Raw genomic sequence first — 24,358 nt, forward strand, 5'->3', positions numbered from 1 at the left:
ATCTTTTGTCAGAGACAATCACCTGATAAACTGAAAATTAGTCCCCTTTAATGGTAAAATAGCAAATTTGAACACTGACTAATACTGTAGATGTCTCTCAGTTGCTCTGTAGTTATCTGTTAGCTATCTTGTGTCAGAGCTCAGAGGCGATGTGACACGCGGCTTCAAGCTTCAAGTGAGCTATCCAAACGCGTCAAGTTGATTCAAGGTAATTGAAACGTGGAGAGCCGAATCACACGACAAGCTTCTCAATTTCGCCTGGCTTGATTTGAAATCCGCAAACAGACAATTGCATAATTTAGTGTCTGGAAATGATGACAGCTCATCGAATGTCAGTCAATCAATTCGAATCATTCTTTTTCTCAAAATCAATTGATCAAATGACAAGTCGAATTTGCAAATTTATTTTCAAACTCACGGAAAATAATGTCAATTGAGCATTTCCTCTCAAAATCAATCGAGTACCGATAGATTTATCTACTTGTTTCAACGATGTATAGATTGAAAAAATTTCAATACTCATCCAGTCTAGTGACAACGTATCAATTTTATTCGTTTCTATTCTTGAAGAAATGGAGTTGAAAGATTTCCTCACTCGAATAACTGCAGTACTTTCTCAATTTTTGTCACATTGAATCTATCTGATAAACAGTTTCTCTGTTTCCTTAGAAGAGAGAAGCTCACGGTAATTTTTCTTCTCAAATATCCGTTCAGTTGGTAAAGAGATAAATCATAATATATTTTGATGATTACGGATATTTTCAACTATCTAGAGTCCTATCCATGATTCATGAATTCTCGAATGCTTCAAGATCAGTTCCATTGATTGTGAGTTTTATGAATCGAACAAACATAAACTGAATTCTCGAATGATTCAAAATTGGTGTCATAGACTGTGAGTATAATGAACCGAAACAACATAGTCTTGCATCTCTATTCATAAATCATAAACATAATACTCTCCGTTGCAGGATAGATTTCGGTATCTTAAAAAAGATAACTTTGATATCTTACTAGTTCAGGTCACTGTAAGAAAATATTTTCATTTTTTAAAGTTGTCGGATTCAAGTAGAAAAAAAAATTTACAGATAATAACTGTTAGGAACAGTTAGAAAAAAGTTATACCCATGATATGAATATTAGTTATACAATTTAGTTACCTATCAGCAGTTTTTCACCAAGAAAAACATAGTTTTTATAGTAAATAGCGTAGAAATGATCTCTCTCTCTCTATTCTTTACCCTTCATTTGCCCTGAAGCATGCACCATCGATCGAGTTATTATTTTGTTGAAACAAAATTCTCTCATAAAAGGGGGCACAACTCACTCACCTCTAAAGTGGGATTCACTTAAAACTGTCAGCAATGTCAGGTCTCCATAAAAAAGGAAACAACACTTTCCATTAAATTAATGCCAACAGTGTGACGTGAATCTCTTCATATAGGGTATCAATTTTTGTTGACGGAATAATAACCACTCACAAATTCTGAAACTCATTTGCTAATATGCATTGCGTTCTGTTGTAAACGTATATGTCCGTATGAGTACAGCACAAGAGCAATCATCCTAATTGAATTCAATTCTATCTCAGTTACCCGTGAATGAATTGTGGTTACTTCAATCATAGTTCACTGTACTGTAAACAACGGTTGTTTTGGTTTTTTGTGATGAATAATAAGTGGAATAATTGTTGATTGTGTTGTACTTTGCCATCCAGCGACAAAAACATCATTATTTCTCCGATATGAAAAATGGTGAAATTTTTTATGATTTCGTATTGAGTTATTCGTAGCGAAAAAAATCTCGATTTCCGAATTGGATAATAATAATAAACTTTATTGCCAAAAACAATTGGCAATAAAGATTATTATTATTATTATTCAATTCGGAAATCGAGATTTTTTTCGCTACGAATAACTCAATAAGAAATCTTAAAAAATTTCACCATTTTTCATATCGGAGAAAAATACAAAATAACACACAATCATCTAGAGCATAAACTAATAATAATAATGAATAATAAAACTATGAATATTATATACATTTAATTCTCTCGACAATAAATTCTCTCATGCAAGGGAAGCTTCCCTTAAATTATACTCTTATTATTAAATTTTACTCTTGGAGTATGATGATCACATGAGCATTAGGTATTTTCTATGAGAGGGATGATAATGAGATATTGACAATTGGAAAGCTGCAGCTACAAAGCATCGTGAATAGAATGATGACCTAACTGGGTACCTAACTGTTAACTAATTATTAGTGTAGCTGGCTTAATATTGCACCTTTCAAACGGGTCACTGGGAGAGCGTTACTTTTGTGGACTGAGCTACAAAGTAAGACAGATAGGTTAACTTGATCTTCAATCTTCTGGTTAATATTGTTTCTTTGGTACCCACCTAGAACTTTATAATAAATTATTTCTCATTGCAGATGACGCATTTTCTACTTACTTCGAAATGTATCCTGTCTCGAGTTATAAAAAATTAAGAGAATCCCTTCATAACAATCAAACAAGAGTGAATTTTTTTTGCTGAGGGTGATGCCAACATGAGCTCTAGGCTTGTGCGTGGGTGATGAGGCGGATGGTGATGAGATATGAGTGTAAATACAGTTTTAGGTGGGTTCCACCGGGAAGCGATTTCACAACTAATGAATTATATTTAGGGGAGTTGGCTCAAGCGGCAATCCTTCCAATGGGAGTAGCAGGCGCATGATTCTTAACATCTAAGAGATAGCTTATCAACGCGGGACGATGACAAACTGGGCTGACGACAACGTGGGCTGACGACAAACTGGGCTGACGACAAAGTGGGCTGACGACAAACTGGGCTGACGACAAAGTCGACCACTGAGTCAAATAAATTTATTTACTCATGTACACAAGAATGTCCCCATATTCATCCCATTCAAAGATACAGCAAACAAATAAATACACAGTTTTGAAAGAAAGTACAAATTAAGTTATAATTATAAGTGTTGTTAACTTTATTACTGTTATTATATTGTGATTGTAGAAATGTCTGTGGAATTATTTGGCAAATGAATTTCAATGATACCAAATACAATATTATAAACTAACACAATTACAACATAATTTGATAATTTAGAGGAAAAAGATCTTAGAGATTTCGAGAAAAAGTGTATTACAATGTTTGTATTAGAGTAAAAGTTGCACAATTACTACTGCCAACTAGATAATATAGAGGAAATGAGTTGAAGATGGCCCAGTACTTACTGCCACCTAGCGGCGAAATTCAGAAATAAATGCGTTGCTACTGTTGACCAATCGGTGAAGAGGAGGGGGAGCTTAGGGGCGTGACTTCAGGCACGGTCTCTTTCTGTATCAACTCTCTTCTGATTATATTATTCAACTTGCCGTAAGGCTCGCTTCGCTCGCCATATCCGTCTAGCAACGGGGCTCCGCCCCCTGGACCCCCGATTGGATCGTCCATGAATGAGATCAGCAGGCTCGCTTCGCTCGCCTGCATTTTTCATTTGAGCATTTTTATCATATGTTAGGACAATCCAGTCGGGGGTCCAGACTAAACGTCTGGCCAAATGGATATGGCGAGCGAAGCGAGCCTGACGGCTAGTAATATAATATTCCCAGGATTGAAGTAGCAGTGCCCAATCAATTTTTCCGCGATAAATGCATTTAAATCTTCAACTTGGTGCCAACCTAACAAAGTCAACTCAACTTAATGCCAAACTGACAAAATTATTAATTTAGTTGCCAGTTAACAACTGTTTCGAAGAGGTAATCTATCTAGATTATAGTTCTATAGTAACATATGATACGGAAATTTCAATTATTATAATTAAGAGATTGGGAGAAGAAGAATATACATGCTAGAAGACGAACTTTAAACCCTTAAAAACAACCCTTAGAGTTAAAATATTGCCAAAAGATTTCTTAGTGCGCCTCTAAAGGGCCAACTGAACATACCTACCAAATTTGAACGTTTTTGGTCCGGTTGATTTTTAGTTCTGCGAGTGAGTGAGTGAGTCAGTAAGTCAGTCAGTGAGTAAGTGAGTGCCATTTCACCTATAGATAATCTCTTCCACTGAGCTTGGCAGTACCAAGCATGTCCAGTGTGCACAAATCAAATCTAGGATAGAATTTAGATTAATGCTTTCTTATTTTTTGACGTGGTGAAATTTGGAAAGTGATGTCCATTCTACCATTAGTTAATCAAGCTACACTTAATCACTAATATTCTTCATTCTTTATTGAATTATATAGTAATTATCTTACGGTAATTGGCCTTTAATACTTGTAATATGCATTTTCAATTATATAGGCCCTGATAATTATGGATGACTGAGTATTTGGATCAATGACATTTCGATTATACTTCCATACTATATTATATAGATTGTTTATTCTATGGTATAGTATATTCACTGTATTTATTCATCCACATTGTACTTGTTTTTGTATTTCTGTTTATGGACATTGCATTGAATTGACCTTTCATTCACATCTGAAATTCCCATTCAATGTAGATATCTATGGTGTGAATTTACATTTCAATCCAAACCTTGATTTCTAGTAGAATTGCTCAGCTTTCAAGCAATAGAGTAGCCGCTTCAGCCTTTTATAATGAGGTTCCCTTCTTACTGTCAGTATCCCTTACGAATAGCATCTATGTTTCCCATTCAATAAATGCTGACAGTGAGTGAATCTCACTAGAGGTGAATCTACGTGAAAATCGAGGAAAATAGACACGGAAAAGCGTCGGAAAATCGTACCGACTGCAACGGAATTGCACTTTTCCATTCTAGCTCGTAGCAATTGCAGTCGATTGAGGAGGATTTCAAAAAGATTTTCCGGAAAACGGATGATGAAAAACGATAATATGGTGAAAATCTAGTGAATTCTTTAGATGCAGCTACCAGATAACATCACATTTCAATGAAATGAGGTTGATTCTAGGACCAGCCTAAATTAATCGCTGAGAAAATCAGGTTTAGGGGTCTTGAGAGTATAGAATCAACAACCCCTCTTCCAGGTAATAAATTTTAATTTCGGTTTTATAGTTGTAATTTATTACACACCCAATAGCAATCAATCTACCTCAAAAAGACTTAATAAAAACAATAAAGTTATAGTCATTCCAACAAGTTATAGTCATTTCAATAAGCTATAGTCATAACCTTATTTAAATTTGGGAGATGAATAGCACAAGATTACCTTATTTTTTCTCTCCCTATCATTTTGATGATGCACTTATTTCATTAATCAATAAAGAATGAATAATACAAAATACTGAGCACAATAAAGCAAATAATTTATTATTTATATTGTATTGCATGTATTGTATATACTGTATTACCGTATTGGATTTCATATATATCTTTGTTGAATTCACTTGGATTCTGTTAAACTGTACAATATTGTGTTACTTAGTTTTTTTTTCTACATAGATTTTGCATGTATATGGTTTTCCAGAGTATAAAAACATACAAGTATTATTCCAATTAGTACGAGTATTATAAATATCACCTAACATTCTGCACGTTATACACGCGTAAATGCAATAGACCACCTCAAATCTCTAGCATTAACTCCCTAGTATCCTATTATGATTTGAATAATCAGTATTGATTGAATTATGCTGTTGGCTGAATTGAACATGTATTGGTCATTCCATCAAACAACTAAATAGTGAGATTGATTCAAATTTGTGTAAATGACTAATCGTGTTCCAAGTATTGATAATTGATTACCTAGAAATAGTTATCGAATAACTGGGAATAGAAGATTTGCATTAGACTTCATACAATTGCATGATATGGAATAATTCAAATCCAATTCAAAAATTAATTTATTTCGCAAAAATAATACATTATTACAAAAACTTGTAACTAGAGCTCAAACTACAAAATACAAAAAAATACCAATGAAAATCCACTTCTAAATACAACATAAATAACTTTATCATAGAATAATTCGAGAACAGTATCTAATATAGAATATCATTTTGAAAAATTTAATGACACGATACATGGAAAAAGTTTGGTGAAATATTGAACCTGAATAACTCAGAAACTTTTTTGTGGTGTCACGAACTGCAATCAATTATTCGCTCCACGAGAATCTCATGTTTAGTTCATGGTAGTTTCATAAAAATAATAAATTAGAGTTTTGTTGGTATTGAGGTAGTTCATCACATCAAGCTCGAATGAGAAACGTGAGTTACAGTGAATATGCTTTGGAAAAACATTCTGAATATGCATAATTAATATTCTATTTTATGAAAACAGAAGAGGATGAAATAAATCAGAGAAAATTTATTTACAATGTTTATTATCTCACAAAACTTTCTATAGTGAGATTCGCTCCAAAGTATCAGTGATTCCTATGAATAGCTTCAATTCTTCCCCTCCCAATCAATGCTGACAGTTTGAATAGAATCTGACTATGGATCCACTGTATATTTTCATACCGTAAAGAGGAGAAAATTAACAAAGAAAATATGCTTTCCGTCTCACTCAACTACGTATTTAGTTTTATAAACCTTGTACTGTATTTTCATTTTGTACTTTTTCATTAATGTACTCTCATTTGTTGTGAATCAAGGCTCTTTTATTGGCTCCTGATCTAACTACACAGGATACCGCGAAATGAATACAATTGAATATTCAATAGCATTGGAGAATAATTCCACTATCATATCGTATTTTTTCAAATATCGTGCTCTAATTTGTTCTAGTAAATCAAGGTATCATTAGTTTCCAGCCCAGTAATGCTGTGTGTACTCATAAAATCAATACAGAGCCGCACAACGTTAGATAAAGAAGATCTCTAACTCGGATATGTTCATTAATTATGATTAATGAACATGAATATATCTCGCTCAGAATACATGCGATGACGATAAAGGAATTGTTTCTGGGTTGTACGAGTAATGAAGTCTCTTGTTTGTGGATCGGGGACGTCAACGTTGATTTTTGCTATTGAAATGTTTACAAATAATATGTCACGAGTCCTCAGGGTATTTACATTTCAGCTATATATAGTATGAACAGCTAGATGCTATACAAAGTTCATAATTTCTTGCTGGATGATGCCCAGCAATCTAAATTTCTGAAAATATCCTTTCAACCCTATCTGATTTTAGATCTGAGAAACGTTGATGTAATACTTTGAACTTCACTTCAATCGAGCTGGAAAATTAAGTAGACTTTTGTCTATTTCTAAAAGATTTTTGTCTTTTTATCTATTCCAGACATACAACATTTTTACGCATTTGAAAAAAACATGTTTGATGACACGGAAAAGAAACATGTTTGAAAAAGATAACATTCATTACACTTGGAAGAAACATCCATGAAACACAAATTTCGGGTTAAGCACGTGTTCTGTTCAATCTCTAAATCAAACTTTCAGCATTCCTCATAAATAACATGAATGCTTCTCATTCGACCAACGCTGACAGTTTTAAGTGCAACACATCATAGCAGCATTTATTATTTGTCATTTATTTGGAAGTTTCTCTCCACTAGTAGCTGAATGATAAGGAGTTTTTTTCTCTCCTCCCTTCTGCATCACCATTTGATGGGTTCTCTTTCGTCTTCCTGTTCTTTTTTCGTGTTTCTCACTCCTTCACTTTTCATCTCCAAGTTTTTTCTACCTCACTCCTTCACTTGCAGTCTCCTTCTCCTGATGTTCCCTCTCTTTTCATTTTCTTCTTTTCTCTCGGACTTTTTTACTCCACCACTTACCACGAATGGGAAGATGTGAATAAATAATTAGCAATCCTCAACTTCAATGAAAGTGATCCCAACTTCAAAGAAACTCTCCTGATGAGTCAAATATATGTTTAAATGATTCTATTCATGATAAGAAGAGTGTGTCAGAATGTTTCTCTTATCACTTGAGACTATCTTCCGAAACATGTGTAAGACCACTTTAACAGAAGCGTGGAAAAGATTGAAGGCAATGAAAGTATCATAGTAAGGAGATCGCCAGTGAAAGAGTATAATTGAAATAAAATGAAGATAGGAGGTGGAGGAAGATGAAGAGGAAGATAAAAACAAAAAAAGAGTAATAAACGAAAAAATCACGATACACTTTCCTCCTGCAATACTTTTGTCATATTCTCCCCCCATATAAAGTGACTGATTCCGATCTATTCAATAAAATTTCAATTTCTCTTTCCATTTGATAACTCATCTATTTTTCATTTTACTTATTTCAATTCAAATACTAGAACATCTCATTCTCAATATTACATTTCTGTATTTCGTTTCCCGTATTATGAAATCTACTCAATTCCGAATTAAGAATGTAAAGAATTGCTCCTGAAAAATAGGGTTTCTAAACCTGAGAAATACCTACTGTAGACCTGCAGACCCAACCAAAAAATAAGAATTGTAATAAGTGAATCAATAACACTGCTGATACTGCTAATACTATATTCTTTCATGGTACTCTGAAAAAAATTTGAAAAAAAACTTGATCATTTTCACAGTCAATTCTCTGATGAGTTCGGCAAGCATTCGCTCAACTCTTTATTCTCCCTGGTTTGAGTTTTAAGGCTTTTAGCTCTCCTATGGTATGATGCTTTCCCATAATTTCAGATATAGTGAGTTAATATACTTACTCATGTTACCTCTCACTTCAGCAGAAAAACGAGAAGAGATATTAACCCGTATTTATTTAAAGGTTATCTTTGGTTGTGCGTTATAATGGTTTTAATTCGAAATTTCAGATTTCAATTGACCTCATGACAGTAGAAATCTTTGTTCCCATCTCAAAATCATTAGAATTCTCCAGAAACATTTAAAATTGAAACTAAGGTAAAATTCCAAGCAGTTTCCAACTTGATGAACAACAATATGAACAAAACTGGGGTTACGAAGCATTTTGTAGAGTGACGGAGGCGTAATGGAATTCCAAATAAGTGTCACAGGAAATCTGTTGGGATAGATTGAGTTGCAGACAGTTTAATTGTGCCGGTTGGACGTCAGTACTGTACTCGAGATTAATCATTTTCCTGAGAAAAACTCGAGTACGAGTATTCACTTGTTGGTAATAAGGAAAGAGAGATTTACCCGTGCATGAAACTATGTACAATCTTGAAAATGCAATATTGGAGTTCTAGTTCTGTTCTGATGCATTCAACACCTTCAAAATCTGTCAGGAAATTAGAAAATTTACTACATGTACATCTAGTTTTAATGTCATATTTTCTCTTTCACTCCAGTATTGAGAGAAATTTTTTTCCAGATTCCATTCATTCATGAATTGATACATTCATGCTTACACAAATGAACCACATAATCATACTGAAATGGGACATACTCATCACTCCACTAGGAATTCAACAGGGGTATGCTGGCAACATGACTATGTACAATTTCATAAGAATGACTAAATATAGGCCTACAGAAAATAACTTAACAATACTGATGAAATTCACTTCAAAATAAAAAGTAGCATTTCATATAAATAACACTAGAACATTCCATTCTATCAGTGCTTAGAGTCTAAAATGGATTTCACTGAAATGGAATTACAAGTTCTTGTACAAGTAGAAGATATCCTCAGGTTATTCGCTACGTAAACTTCAGTGGGATCCCAAAGGACATGGAAATTATCCTAGCACAGTTTCATCCGGTGGGCTAAAATTAATAATTATAATGAATTCTAGCAATCGGGTTGATTGAATCCTCTCCTGCAAATCTAATCACCGATGCGAATTTATGCTAATTCTGTTCAAAGTTCAACCATTCTACGTTTTTCCACTGAATTGCGTAGAATTTCAGTATTTTCTGTCATCGATAAACTAATCATGTCACACGATTTGTTGTGAAATTTCAGAACTGTTCTTGTATGATTGGACATAATTGAATGCGTTTCCCTGTATTTATTATACTAGAATCAATGCTTTCCAATCATAATATTTCCATTGTATAATAATGCGACCCCAACTGAGTGCCCTATATTTACGTGAGGATAGTCGAATCAGTCAGAATTCGATTTATTACCGTACTAATAAGTTTCACCAGAGAAAACTCAAACAAAGATTGTCTATTGTGTGGTTCAACTTGATAATAAACTAGAAAAGATACGAAAATAGACTACTAGAAGTTATTAATTCCCTTTTCTTGAGTATGAATTAGAAAATTAAGTTTGAAATGGAGTAAAAAAACTGAAGGATAATCCTCTATTCTGGAAATAGTCAAACATTTCTATTTCTGATGAAAGAATGAGTCGTATTCTTCCTTACAGGTCACTTTTTCTATTGAACAAATCAGTTGAAAAAATGGATGTTGTAGTATGATCAAGTTTGTGGATTTTTTCATTATAAAGAAATATTCTTGACAAAGCATTCTTTGAGGCATTACCAGTCTTAATATTGTCAGAATTGATTATTATCATTCATATCAGACAAGGATGACGATTATACTATGTACGGTTGAAATAGAGACTGGATCATTTTATTGCCGTATCATGAATGCAGTGAGTCTAGTTGAACAAACAAGGGTTTCATATATTGACATGTTTCTCATGTTAGCTGATGGAATTTTAGTTTTTCAAAAACCGTATCACATTTAACGACCGTAAAATTACCTCATCTAACTGAACCAATGCATCGCGAATCAATGACAAATCTGACAGCAATGCACTGTCGTCATTTTACATTTCACAAACTTTATTGGGTTCCCATGTAGCTACTCAAACTGAATAAACCATTCACATTCTGTTATGAACTCGTTAAACTCTCACTATAATATATTTTGTTGCGGTTGTGCCTGGAGAGGATTTATTTTAGAACAAATAATTACTTTAAAATTCCCACATGAATTTTGAAATTGAAAGCTGCCGTACTCCAAAAGCTTTCAGGAAGCTGCTACACTCCCTTCATGAATATTACATTGTCTCTCTCGCTAATCTTGAATCTAATTCATTAGTATTATCTCATGTTAAGAGCCAACGCTCCTGTTGAAAGCTTAATATAGTAATTTTTGTGAAAGGTATTGTAAAGAAAATCTTAATTAAAATAGGGCACTAAGCTCCATGTTTTTTTCTTATATATAACTTAGCTTCGAGCAGTTCTTCAAAAGATACTGTAACATTCATGCTAAGAAAGGAATCAATACTGATTTAGAAATCTGATATTCCAAATTCAGGATTATTCATATCATTCTATTCCAATAATCATCATGGGAGAATCATTTCGAAATTATTAGGGTGTCGTTCGATATTCGCAAATTTTCCGTTCGTTTTATTTGTTCATTCATTCAAATAGATACTTGGGAGAAATTGCAGCAATCTAAATAAGAGAACCGTTATATTAAAGAATTTCCTAATGTAAACTTGGTAGTTTTTGTAATGGAAATCTCAGATAGCAATAAACTGATCACTTTATTCAGGGATGATATCGATTTTTTCTATTATGGAAGTCGAAAAAACATCTTTTCACAAATGTATCATTTTTACAAAGTCCATGGTTTTGATACTCATGGCATCACCTTCAGTTGAGCTTGAAATTCTCAATACAACATTTTGGTTGTCTGAATTTCAAGCTTATCAGTGAAAAATAGGAGAAACAATATTGATGATTCAGAGAGACGCTACAAAATATGAACCATTTCTGGAAGCTAAGTTGCCCCAACATATCCTAGGTATAGTATAATATTCATGGTATCAGAGCAATGCTTAGTAAGCTAGTATAAATTAAAAGTATTTAATTATTAGCTTGACTATTTTATTACATCTTTAACACAAAATGATACCCATAGACGATCCTTACATGTTCGATATCAGATACCCTCATAACGATATCTGATATGATTAATAAGTCATGTTATGAGTAACATGGTCAATACTAACATGGTGTAACTTTATGTTCAGGGATTGATTGGGGTTCGATCTTTCTATTGGTTTTATTGTTATATTAAAAACTTAAAATCTGAGCTAATAACTTCGACATTCCATCCTCCATTCAATACTTTCAACATAGTTTCCATCAAAACTTCAAAATAATTTTCGAAATTTTCACATTTCCATAGCAGTACTTACTTGTTAGTTCAGAGATCTATTGGGGTTGGATGAAATCCACGGTGCTGGGTTGGATTCTAAGTTTTCGACTGGCTTTTTGGTGCGGTGCGTGTGCGTGAGCGAGTCGGTGCAAAGTGCCGCGTAAGTGTGTTTGGCCGCGTAAAGCGCGCGCTTAAATGGGACTTATTGCGCCAGCGTCCTGCCTCTTATAGCTGCCGCACCCCCACCTCCTTCTCAGGTGGGGTGCTCACCCCTTCTGGTTCATCCCCTACTCTTCCTACGTCAACTCCTCTTTTCTATCATTCCTTTACGTCTCCTCTTCCTCTTCCACCTCTTCTCACCACCACCTCCTCTTCTTTGTCAACTCTTCCTCATTACTCATCATTCCTTCCTCATTTGTCATCTCTCCTTATTCATCACTTCTCTCCTTCATTCCCTTTTCCTCCATCAAGTTTTCCTCACTATTAGTTCTCTTGATAGTTCCTCCACTTCCCTTCGTGGCGGGGTGACTAGCCACCTCCTTCTCCTCCATCACCCCACTCTGTATCCTTTTTTCTCCTCCATTTCACCTTATTTTCCTCCATCTACTCTTCCTCATCACCTCTTCCTCTTTGTTCTATTTCATCTGTCTCCTCCACTGATATTCCTGTTACATCTTCTTCTTCTAAAACATTTCTCTCCTTCATCTTCCTTCCCCTCTTCATCTATTTTCCCTCGTCTTCTTCCAAAGCAGTTTCTGACGTATCAACATGGATATAGTCTCACTATCTCTTTTAAGTTCTCTTTCAAGTCCTCATTTTCATCCATCCTCTCCGTCATCTAACTTACTTTAGGTCTTCAATTCTACTTTTCTCTGTTATCCCGAATCCTCTTTGTGCGAGGGGTGACTTCTCTTCCTGTTTTCCACCTTTCTTCTCACGCCCTTCTTATCTGTATCTCACATCTATCCTATTCCCTCCTTCATCCACTCTGTCTCGTCTACTCAGTTTCATCCATTCATCATCTGCTCTCTTCTGTCACCCTTTTTCCACCACATCTATTCTCTCGTTTTCTCCACTTTAGGTTATGACCTCTTCTCTCATCATATTCCCTTTCTTATATCCTCTATTGCCGGAGTCTTCTCTTCTATACTCTGTTCTCTCTCCTCTCTTCATCCTTCATCTTCATGCTCCTTCCATAAATCTCCCTTTCTCTAAGTGACCTCTTCCCTTCATAATCCCTTCTAGCTGTAGTTAATCTAAAGTGAACTTGATCAAACTACCATATTTTGTTATTTACATAGATGAAGAAATCTGATCTATTCTCATAGAAACAAATTTTCTATCCTCTCATGTCTTCTCTCTTTCACAGCATTTTCTTTCAGTCCCTTTTTATCTATTTCATTCGACTTCCTCTTTTCATTAGGTTTCGTCCATGAATTTTCCTATATATACCTTATGACGTTGTGTTTTGTCACCATAAAATAACTTTGAAGAAACCAACTAATCTTTAACAGAATTTTGAAATTGAAAGCTGCCGTAAATTAGAAATCTGATATTCCAAATTCAGGATTATTCATATCATTCTATTCCAATAATCATCATGAGAGAATCATTTCGAAATTATTAGGGTGTCGTTCGATATTCGCAAATTTTCCGTTCGTTTTATTTGTTCATTCATTCAAATAGATACTTGGGAGAAATTGCAGCAATCTAAATAAGAGAACCGTAATATTAAAGAATTTCCTAATGTAAACTTGGTAGTTCTTGTAATGGAAATCTCAGATAGCAATAAACTGATCACTTTATTCAGGGATGATATCGATTTTTTCTATTATGGAAGTCGAAAAAACAATATCTTTTCACAAATGTATCATTTTTACAAAGTCCATGGTTTTGATACTCATGGCATCACCTTCAGTTGAGCTTGAAATTCTCAATACAACATTTTGGTTGTCTGAATTTCAAGCTTATCAGTGAAAAATAGGAGAAACAATATTGATGATTCAGAGAGACGCTACAAAATATGAACCATTTCTGGAAGCTAAGTTGCCCCAACAAATTGATGATTCAGAGAGACGCTACAAAATATGAACCATTTCTGGAAGCTAAGTTGCCCCAACATATCCTAGGTATAGTATATATGGTATATATGGTATATATGGTATATATGGTATAGTATATATGGTTCATGGTATCAGAGCAATGCTAAGTAAGTTAGTATAAATTAAAAGTATTTAATTATTAGCTTGACTATTTTATTACATATTTAACACAAAATAATACCCATAGACGATCCTTACATGTTCGATATCAGATACCCTCATAACGATATCTGATATGATTAATAAGTCATGTTATGAGTAACATGGTCAATACTAACATGGTGTAACTTTATGTTCAGGGATTGATTGGGGTTCGATCTTTCTATTGGTTTTATTGTTATATTAAAAACTTAAAATCTGAGCTAATAACTTCGACATTCCATCCTCCATTCAATACTTTCAACATAGTTTCCATCAAAACTTCAAAATAATTTTCGAAATTTTCACATTTCCATAGCAGTACTTACTTGTTAGTTCAGAGATCTATTGGGGTTGGATGAAATCCACGGTGCTGGGTTGGATTCTAAGTTTTCGACTGGCTTTTTGGTGCGGTGCGTGTGCGTGAGCGAGTCGGTGCAAAGTGCCGCGTAAGTGTGTTTGGCCGCGTAAAGCGTGCGCTTAAATGGGACTTATTGCGCCAGCGTCCTGCCTCTTATAGTTGCCGCACCCCCACCTCCTTCTCAGGTGGGGTGCTCACCCCTTCTGGTTCATCCCCTACTCTTCCTACGTCAACTCCTCTTTTCTATCATTCCTTTACGTCTCCTCTTTCTCTTCCACCTCTTCTCACCACCACCTCCTCTTCTTTGTCAACTCTTCCTCATTACTCATCATTCCTTCCTCATTTGTCATCTCTCCTTATTCATCACTTCTCTCCTTCATTCCCTTTTCCTCCATCAAGTTTTCCTCACTCTTAGTTCTCTTGATAGTTCCTCCACTTCCCTTCGTGGCGGGGTGACTAGCCACCTCCTTCTCCTCCATCACCCCACTCTGTATCCTTTTTTCTCTTCCATTTCACCTTATTTTCCTCCATCTACTCTTCCTCATCACCTCTTCCTCTTTGTTCTATTTCATCTGTCTCCTCCACTGATATTCCTGTTACATCTTCTTCTTCTAAAACATTTCTCTCCTTCATCTTCTGTATCATCTACTCTTCCTTCCCCTCTTCATCTATTTTCCCTCGTCTTCTTCCAAAGCAGTTTCTGACGTATTAACATAAATATAGTCTCACTATCTCTTTTAAGTTCTCTTTTAAGTCCTCATTTTCATCCATCCTCTCCGTCATCTAACTTACTTTAGGTCTTCAATTCTACTTTTCTCTGTTATCCCCATTCTCTTTGTGCGAGGGGTGACTTCTCCTCCAGTTTTCCTCCTTTCTTCTCACACCCTTCTTATCTGTATCTCACATCCTATTCCCTCCTTCATTCACTCTGTCTCGTCTACTCAGTTTCATCCATCCATCATCTGCTCTTTTCTGTCACCCTTTCTCCACCACATCTATTCTCTCGTTTTCTCCACTTTAGGTTATGACCTCTTCTATCATCATATTCCCTTTCTATTGCTCGGGTCTCCTCTTCTATACTCTGTTCTCTCTCCTCTCTTCATCCTTCATCTTCATGCTCCTACCATAAATCTCCCTTCCTCTATGTGACATCTTCCCTTTATAATCCCTTTTAGCTGTAGTTAATCTAAAGTGAACTTGATCGAACTACCATATATTGTTATTTACATAGATGAAGAGATCTGATCTATTCTCATAGAAACAAGTTTTTTATCCTTTCATGTCTTCTCTCTTTTACAGCATTTTCTTTCAGTCCCTTTTTATCTCTTTCATTCGACTTCCTCTTCTTATAAAGTTTCGTCCATGAATTCTCCTGTATCCACCTTTACAGTAATGAAAATACTATAATAGTGCGAGATTGCTTCAAAATCCTAAACAATTTATCATACTTCGACACTGAGTTCATCGAACCAAACAAAAAGCATCTAATATCAAAATAAGTGACTGAACATTTTTCTTACTCGATTCACATTGACATGTGCAAATTACAAAGATCCGGAGCTGTTACTTTGCACGGAAAGCCTATCATTCTCATGTATTTATTTATGTACTGTTACTGCACGTGAAAAGCCTATTATTTCTATGAAAACGGTATGTGGATATTATTATATGCTACCTTATATGAAAGTGGGAATACGTTGTATTATTACTAGGATCAAATCGTTTAGACCACTTTTTTATGACTTCTCAAAATTTCCTCTTCTATGCCCTCACATCTATTCATTCATTCAATCAATCACAGGTAATGCCATCATGCATGGTTGGGGAAAATACAATTGACCAGCATTCTCTCATCTTCATTTATCTTTCTATTTATGATATATTGTTGAATTTTAAGATTGTATGTTAAGTATTTTAGAAGTATGTTAAATCAGTGTTTAATTCAAGTTATTTTTCTACATAATTTTGTATATTATCATGTACCCGCCGTTTCATCAATTGTGAGATTTACTTCAAACTTTCAACATTAGGTGAATGAGAAGCATTGGTTTGAAAAGAATACTAATAGATCGAAGTATCTCACTGAAGTCATAATTAATCTTGACAGATTAGAGTTAATTAACTAGGTCTCTTCAATTTTCAAATAATTAGCAAAGATATTACTCGTTTAGAGTTTGAAAAACTCGAGATCCATAAGTCCACTGACTGAGCTTAAAAGAATCGAGTCGTTCTTGTATATGACCCGATGGTGAACGGTTGTCAGGACACATATTCGACTGTTAGAAACTAATGACAATAATTGCCCTCATCGGTTGATTGATGACATACGCTACAAACGATTGCACTCGGATCATATTTCACTTTCCATAGCTGATTTTCAATGCTTACCTGCCCCAATTCAACCTTCCAATCCAATTATTAGTATTATGAGATTCAGCTCAAACTGTCACCATCGACTGAATAGAGTTAGCATTTGGTCAATTTGTAATAAATGCTGACAGCGGTGACTCAATGACTGATTAATCGCCTTTTCAATAGCCAATCACAGCGTTCTATTTTGCCGAATTCCCAGTGAATCGTTTTGAATCATTCGAGAGATACAGCAATGAATGTGTTTTGACAAGAGTATGAAAGAGACAAATAAATCAATTAATAATGATCGATGCTTGATAGGTTTTGTTGAGAATGTCACTTCGGTATAACTTGTATTGGTATGTGGAATTTCGGTCCAATTTTTTCTTACAAGTATGATTGAGTTTACATCTGGAATCCATCAGATTATCTTACCCAAAGGATGATTATCCATCGTCTCCATTCTATATTCACAGCTTAAAAGTGCAGCAACAAATTATTCATGCAATGGTACGGGCACGAATAATAAGGCAATTGGGAAAATTGGAGGAGAACAACAGGTACAGCCCAAAACTGTAAAGAAAAGGTACCTAAATTGGGAATTTATTCCCATTTTTATTTGAAATCCAGAGAAAATTTCCCAAGTTTCATCAATTTGACCAAGATTCTCTATTCACTTGATAAAGATTATCGAGTTAACTCAGGAATATTTGCAAGTGGAGAGGATCCAAAATAGACACCGAAATAGGTACCGTGAATTAGCCCGAGTACTCTGCTAGTACCGTTTCAATATTCCACTTCAACATTCTGAGTCCCTCTTCTGAACATCATACATGAGGTAGCCAATTCCACACACTTTGGTGCCAATTGAGGATAACACAGCTGAAATAGCTCCAAGTGGAGGAGGAAGAGTAGGAGAAGGAGGAGAAATAGGGGGAGAAGAAGAAGAAGGCGGAAGAAACATGAGATGGAGAAGGATCAGAATGAGAAGGGAATGAGTAGGGGCGAGAGGAACGGAAAGACAGAAATGGGGTTAGAAGTAGTGGGTGTTGATAGCTCCATAATGTATCTGCATAGTTTCAATAGGTAATAATAATTCGTGACACAGGGGATTTGGAGGTGGAGGAATTGGTCGAATGGGAAAAATTGAATACAGTAATCAATAGATAAAACGGGATGGAATGGGAAATGACGAAGAGGAAGGTGTTGAAGTGAATCAACAAGATTATGAAGAGATAATAATGATGCCGATCAACATAGATGATGATATGGAGCATGAAAACTGTGAAGAAGAAAGTGGAAAGGAGGACTAGGAGGATGAGTAGGAATAGAAGGAGGAGGAAGGGTCAGTGGGTGATACTGGAAAGAAGAGTTTCAAATAGTCAATGCTCAATCTACTCTCATTGAGAACTGGAAAACTTTCGTGGTTGACGGGGTTGAGGGATAGGGAGCACTTAAAAGTGCTAACTCCGACAAATAAAGAATTTTATCATTTCATCCCATTTCAAGTACTTCAAATTTTAACATTCCCTTGAGATAGTAAGCAGTCATTGATGAGGGGAAAGGGAGAAAAAGATAATATTGTAAGAGGATAGCTGGAAGTGAGTAAATTTGGTGTATTTTTGGCTTCAAATTTTCATGGATAACACAATTTTGTTTAGTTTTAGAGATGAAAAATGAGTAGAGAATTTCTTTATGAATTGTATACAATTATAAATATATTTCTTATACAAATAATTAATTTCAAAGATGTCAATTTCGTTAGCTAATTTGTACACAATTTTGTATATTTTTCTGTGAATAGTTCTATACAAATGTATGAATTACGTTATTTCTTGTAAGGTCAACAAAATAAAGAATTCAAATACATACCGTATAGGAAGTGAAATAAGCATCTGGAATGAAAGAAACAATATCGTTCTACATAACCCACAGCGGCTCAAATTCGAAGGATTTTTCGCCTGTCACCTTGTTTGCACATCTACGGGGGTGACACTGTGATTTAAGGGGATCCCTTTAGGCCAATTTCAGCCACTGTTTGCAAATAATAACAACTGGAATCACAACCACACGTAAACACACTCACGCTTCTAAACGTTGACTCACGCGCACACACCAACTGAGATGTTTCCCTGCAAAGGGGGCCGTTTACCCCTCTCATGAATAAAGCCAATATTTGTTCAGTGCCCATTCACTTGATACTGACAGCATCCAATACAAACCACACCTATGCTTCCCATTCAATCAATGATGGCATTTTGGGGTGAATCTCACCAAAACAGTTACATGTTGTCGTATGAAGCTGAACTGACGTTCACCATTACAACACAATGTGACACAATCACAAACTCCTATTTTATACATATAAATTACATGAATATAAAATGCACATGGACACAGGCACCCACAGCCAAAGTCGAAAGCGATGAGGGCAGTGAGGCAGTGAGACAGTGAGACAGTGAAGCAGTGAGGCAGTGAGACTATAAAGCAGACCACTCTTGAGTGAGGACTCATTTAAGGCTAAAAATCAGTGATGCGCGAAATCTTCCAATCGACCGGATATTTCAACACCCTCATTGAAAATGGGCCACTTGTAATAACGGTTTCACTGTTTTCAAGGTTGATCTACAGCCTCTGAATAACTGGAGAAGCGGTTCGGTTCTTTTTTCATTCTACCAATGTCATATCGATTGTATCGTTCCCAGTTGGCTCTGATTTCCAAAATGAGTTTCATTTTACCGCAGTTAGATTTTTGTTGATTGTCGAATGTCACTAGTTGTAAGTTTTATTAGACAGTGTGATGTGTAGAATTAGTGAACCTTGGCGTTGAATATTCATATTTTGTTCTGACAAAATTTTTCTTCTCAGATTCTCATTTCAAGAGTTTTCCGGCTTCTTGAACATTTTCCGTTACATCGATTTCAAAGAATGGTCTCCAGATTAACAATTTTTTAACACATTTTTAATAAGGTACATTATCACTGATACATCAATGCCATGAGAATGTATTCCCTTTACATTAATTACTTTACTGAGAGAATAATAATTATTACGATAATCTCTGATAACATCACATTATTTCTCTCACTCTCGCACAAGTCAAGGATCCAAGTGAGCATTATTGTTTAAAGTATTTCTGTGAGCATGATTGAAAGTATTTCTTCCAAAACAACTAATACACAGCCAACTACTCTGGAGAATGTGATTTTGAAGTAACCAATATTGCTCAATTCTGAAGTATAATTCGAGCATAAGCCTTGTTTCATCAACATTCATCCACTGATTCCGTCAGGTTGGTTTTGTACACACTGTTCAATTATCGTTATCCACTTGGAAGAATGAGAAGAAAAAGCAGGAATTCTGCGCTTTGTACGTGACCTGACTTCTTTAAGTAGCATATGAAGCAGAGCTGGAGGTGTATTATTTGGCCATTAGCTAAGCCACCCCTTGATAGACAGATACAGAGCTGAATTCGAATGGCGGATCAGAATGCAGTGGGAAGAGTGTGTGACGAGAAAGAGGTGATGGTGGTGGGGGGTTGAAGAGGATGAATAGAATAAGGAAGATGAGGAAATGAAATTTATAGAGAAATTAAAGATATGAAGGATGAAAAAATAAAGATTAGTAGAAGAATAATGATTCAAGAATAAGATTTAAGGATGATGTAAAATAAGAAGTGATTGATTGATTGAGTACTTTATTTATGTAGATTACAATATATATACTGGCTTATACACTTATATAAAATAGCTTACAAGTGTATAAGCCAGTATATATTGTAATCTACATGGATAAAGTACTCAATCAATCAATCACTTCTTATTTCTCTTCATCCTTAAATCTTATTCTAAAGTGAAAGAAAGAGAAAGAGAGAAAAGAAGAGAAGAAGGAAGGGAAGGAGGGGAATGGAATTGAATAGAACTTATTTCTGCACTCAACAGTGTACAATGAAATGAATTGATAATTGCAAGATGGAATAAGAAGAGAAAGGATAATGGAGGTATGTATGTGTAAAGAGGTTAAGGGAAACAAGAAAAAAAAGAATTGGAGAAGCAAAATTACAGTGAAAAATATTCAACAAGAAGTGGAATACGAAATCGAGAGGTAATGGTTGAGAGAATGGAGTGATAAAGAGGGGAGATATATATGACAAAGTGTATAGTACTCTCTCTAGAACTTCTTATTGTACAGAAGAACAGCTAGAGAGGGAAAAATAATAGGAGTAAGAAATAGTTTGAAAAGAATTGGGTTGGAAAGTAATAGATAAACGTATTTTTCATTATAGAACCCAACTTAAGTAAGTTGTATGTAAGTCGGAACATGCAATATACTAAACCTTGCACGTAAGATGATAATGCAATGTCAGGGAGGGGGGCAACCTTAAAAAATATTTATATAAAGAACAAGAATTTACAAGAGGAAAGAAAATAAATGAGTGATAATGGAGAAAAGTATGATGTGAAGAAAAATAGAGGTGATAGTACAACATGGAATTAGAATAGAAATGAGTTAAAAAGTTAGAAATTAGTGGAATATAGTTTTTGGCAAATAAAATACAAATAAATAATAATTTATCATCAAAATTAGGAAGGATAAGTAATGATAAGTGATGAGATGGGGTGGGGATTAATATGAGAAACAATAAGGAAGAGAAGATGGGTGAAATCGAGTATTTGATGATACAATGAAAGATGGGGAGGCGAAAGAGACGAGAGTGGATTGAAATCATAATAAGAATAAGATCGTAAAGGAATGCCTGAGGATCGGTAGGTAAAGGAAAGAAGAAAGAAAGAAAAGCCAGGATATTCTTAGTCTGCGCACGTACTCCAGAGTACTTGAAAGTGAGCTAACCGATTTCCTACTTGCAAAAATGAATTATTTCTAAGCTTGCAATACAATAGCATTATAATAATTGATTATCTGTTCTGGTTGAGAATGTAACTAGAATGAATTCTTCTTTTCGAACAAGTACTTAATTGATAAAAAATAATGTTTGTATTATATCGAGTATACTGTACCCGTACTTCGCAAGATATCTCCACAAATTTGAATAGAAGTACTTATCACTACCTGGAATGATATGTTTGTATGATAATAATAAATTTTACAATTTTGGAGATTGAAGGTTTGTTGAAAAATACGACGAAATTCATTATCAGTTAACCAGTTATCGAACAACTGGTCGAACGGTTTCTCCTTTATCGAACAATCTTTAGTTTCGTAGACGGGGGATGCTGTGTATGAAGGTCTTTGGCCTAGTGACGCTTCCTTGATCCAAAATCTCTCTGAACTGTTATGTGAGTGAATCACCGCATACAGTTCTCACAAAAAAAGGTCTCGAAGTTTTCTTGGCATTCATACACCTTTACTATAGTTAGATTCACCTCAGCCACTCAGCATTGTTCAAATGGGAAGCACTGTTGTTCCATTCAAGAAGTTTTGACAGTTTAAAGTGAATCTCACTACAGGACTTCCTCGATTTTTTGCCAATTTGCCAACTATTCAGATTGGGCCCGCTACACTATCTTGGCAATATTCTAAACAACCACTGATAAAAAACGGAGGGAACGTTGTGTTAGCATTCATCCAAAGGGAGAAAAGACGAGTGTTCTTCGTCTCCTTCTTCCCTGGTTCTTCTTCATCTTCGTCATCTTCTTCTTCTTCATCTTCTCCTTTTTCTACTTCTAGTCAAGCATATGAATATCTTAACAGCGTTCTCCAAAACAAAATAAATTATTTTTTTTATTAGCCGAACCCGTTTTTCCTAGATGGCGTTTTTCCAACGTCTATGACACAGTGAAAACAAGCGACGCGTGTTTTGTTTGCTGTCGGGATGTTATCTCATAAAATGCAGTGTCTGGCAGTAAAACATCACAAGATTAAATCGCCAACACTTTCACTGGCTTTTGGAGATTTCGAAAGAATCGTTCCATATAGAAAGCATTCACAAGCATTCTTTGGAGATTTTAAAGGCATTTTCTTGCAAATACTGGAAAAGTTGCCATTGAAAACTCCACCCATCACATCACACAGCTACTATTTCTATCTAGTGGCAGAATTCGCAACATAGAGAAAGGGTTGAATTTGTGCACTTTGAGAAACTAATTTTTCTTTTACATTACGTCCTGAGGACTCCAGTCATGGTCTATAAAACAAGTCGGGTCAATAATTTTGAAACAAAAATTTTTAACAACTTTTTCACCCAGGTACTTCTGCCATCTACCGGCAGACTTCAGAACTTGGTATTGAATAAATGTTGACCAATCAGGAGGAAGAAGGCGGACCTTGATGTCTTGCGATCTAAGCAGTTGTATATCACCCAGTAACTATTACCATCTAGTGGTAAAATTCGAAACTACGTTTCCTTGATTAATAATGTTGACCAATCAGTATTGGATAAAATAAAAAATAAAGTGATGACCAACCATGAGAGAGTAGTGGGGAGCTTAAAGGAGTGAATGGAGGCATCATTCTTCCAGTGCGAATCCCTTTTAGATTGATTTGCTATTTATTATAATTTTATGGTGTATCTGTAAATTTTATTTCATTCACGTTTATTCCTTATCCATCATCCTATTATTGTTTGCATTTCGAACGGCTTTCGTGGACATTTCCACTAAAACTGTTCCCGTTTTTCATGCAAATTTAACTCCGTGAGAAAGTGATGTTGAAAGGGTACTCCAAATGCTCTCAAATTACGCATATCAAATTGAAAATAAAAAAGTCTCACAACTACAAGGAAGGATGTTTGGTTTCTGTATAAGGAACCATGAATTTTCTTTAGTACCCATATCTAAATAACTGTATAATTCAACTAAATTTGCATAAACAAGATGTTTACAAAACAAAATTGGAACCTACACCAACTCTGTAATGATTGAGTGATAATAGTTTATACGTGACCAAAATTCTAAGAATAATCATCAACTTAAACTAGCGAGGAAACAGAAGTTTTAAATTCACAAAAAGAAATTTCCAAAACAGTCAATGTCAACTGTCACTAGATGTCATTACAATAACATTATTGGAGAGATACAATCTGAAACAACAGGTTCTAACTCAAAACAATGTCTCAGCATATCCATCAGAATGCTATTATCAGCCGCAAATTCGTCAATAACCCATAATTTACAGCACACATGCTATTCAACAGGCAATCAAATTACAATCAAATCACTTTCGGCTTTCGTTAATGTGCTAATCGCCGTTTAATTGCATAGATCAATGCACTCGCGCTCAGCATCGCCGATGATAAAATCAGTGGGTGGTGACCTATAGAAATGTACAGTTCTATATAGTTAGATTCACTTTCAACTGTCAGCATTGGTTGGATGCGAAGTATTGGTGTTATTCGAAAGGAACGCTGACAGTTCAAGTGAATCTCATTATAGATAAAATATAATCA

The 24,358-nt window shown here is 35.0% G+C and overlaps 1 protein-coding gene across 1 annotated transcript in view; it reads right to left on the minus strand.

Moving 5' to 3' along the window:
- LOC111052211 (allatotropins) overlaps positions 1-12,218 on the minus strand; it is a 94,299-nt gene extending 82,081 nt beyond the window's left edge. The window contains exon 1 of the mRNA XM_039429027.1: positions 12,041-12,218. The gene's annotated coding sequence lies outside the window, so the exon portion shown is untranslated. The remainder of the gene's footprint in view (positions 1-12,040) is intronic.
- Between the last annotated feature and the right edge of the window lie 12,140 nt (positions 12,219-24,358).

Source organism: Nilaparvata lugens, chromosome 5 (genome assembly GCF_014356525.2).
Source record: "Nilaparvata lugens isolate BPH chromosome 5, ASM1435652v1, whole genome shotgun sequence".
Taxonomy (NCBI): domain Eukaryota; kingdom Metazoa; phylum Arthropoda; class Insecta; order Hemiptera; family Delphacidae; genus Nilaparvata; species Nilaparvata lugens.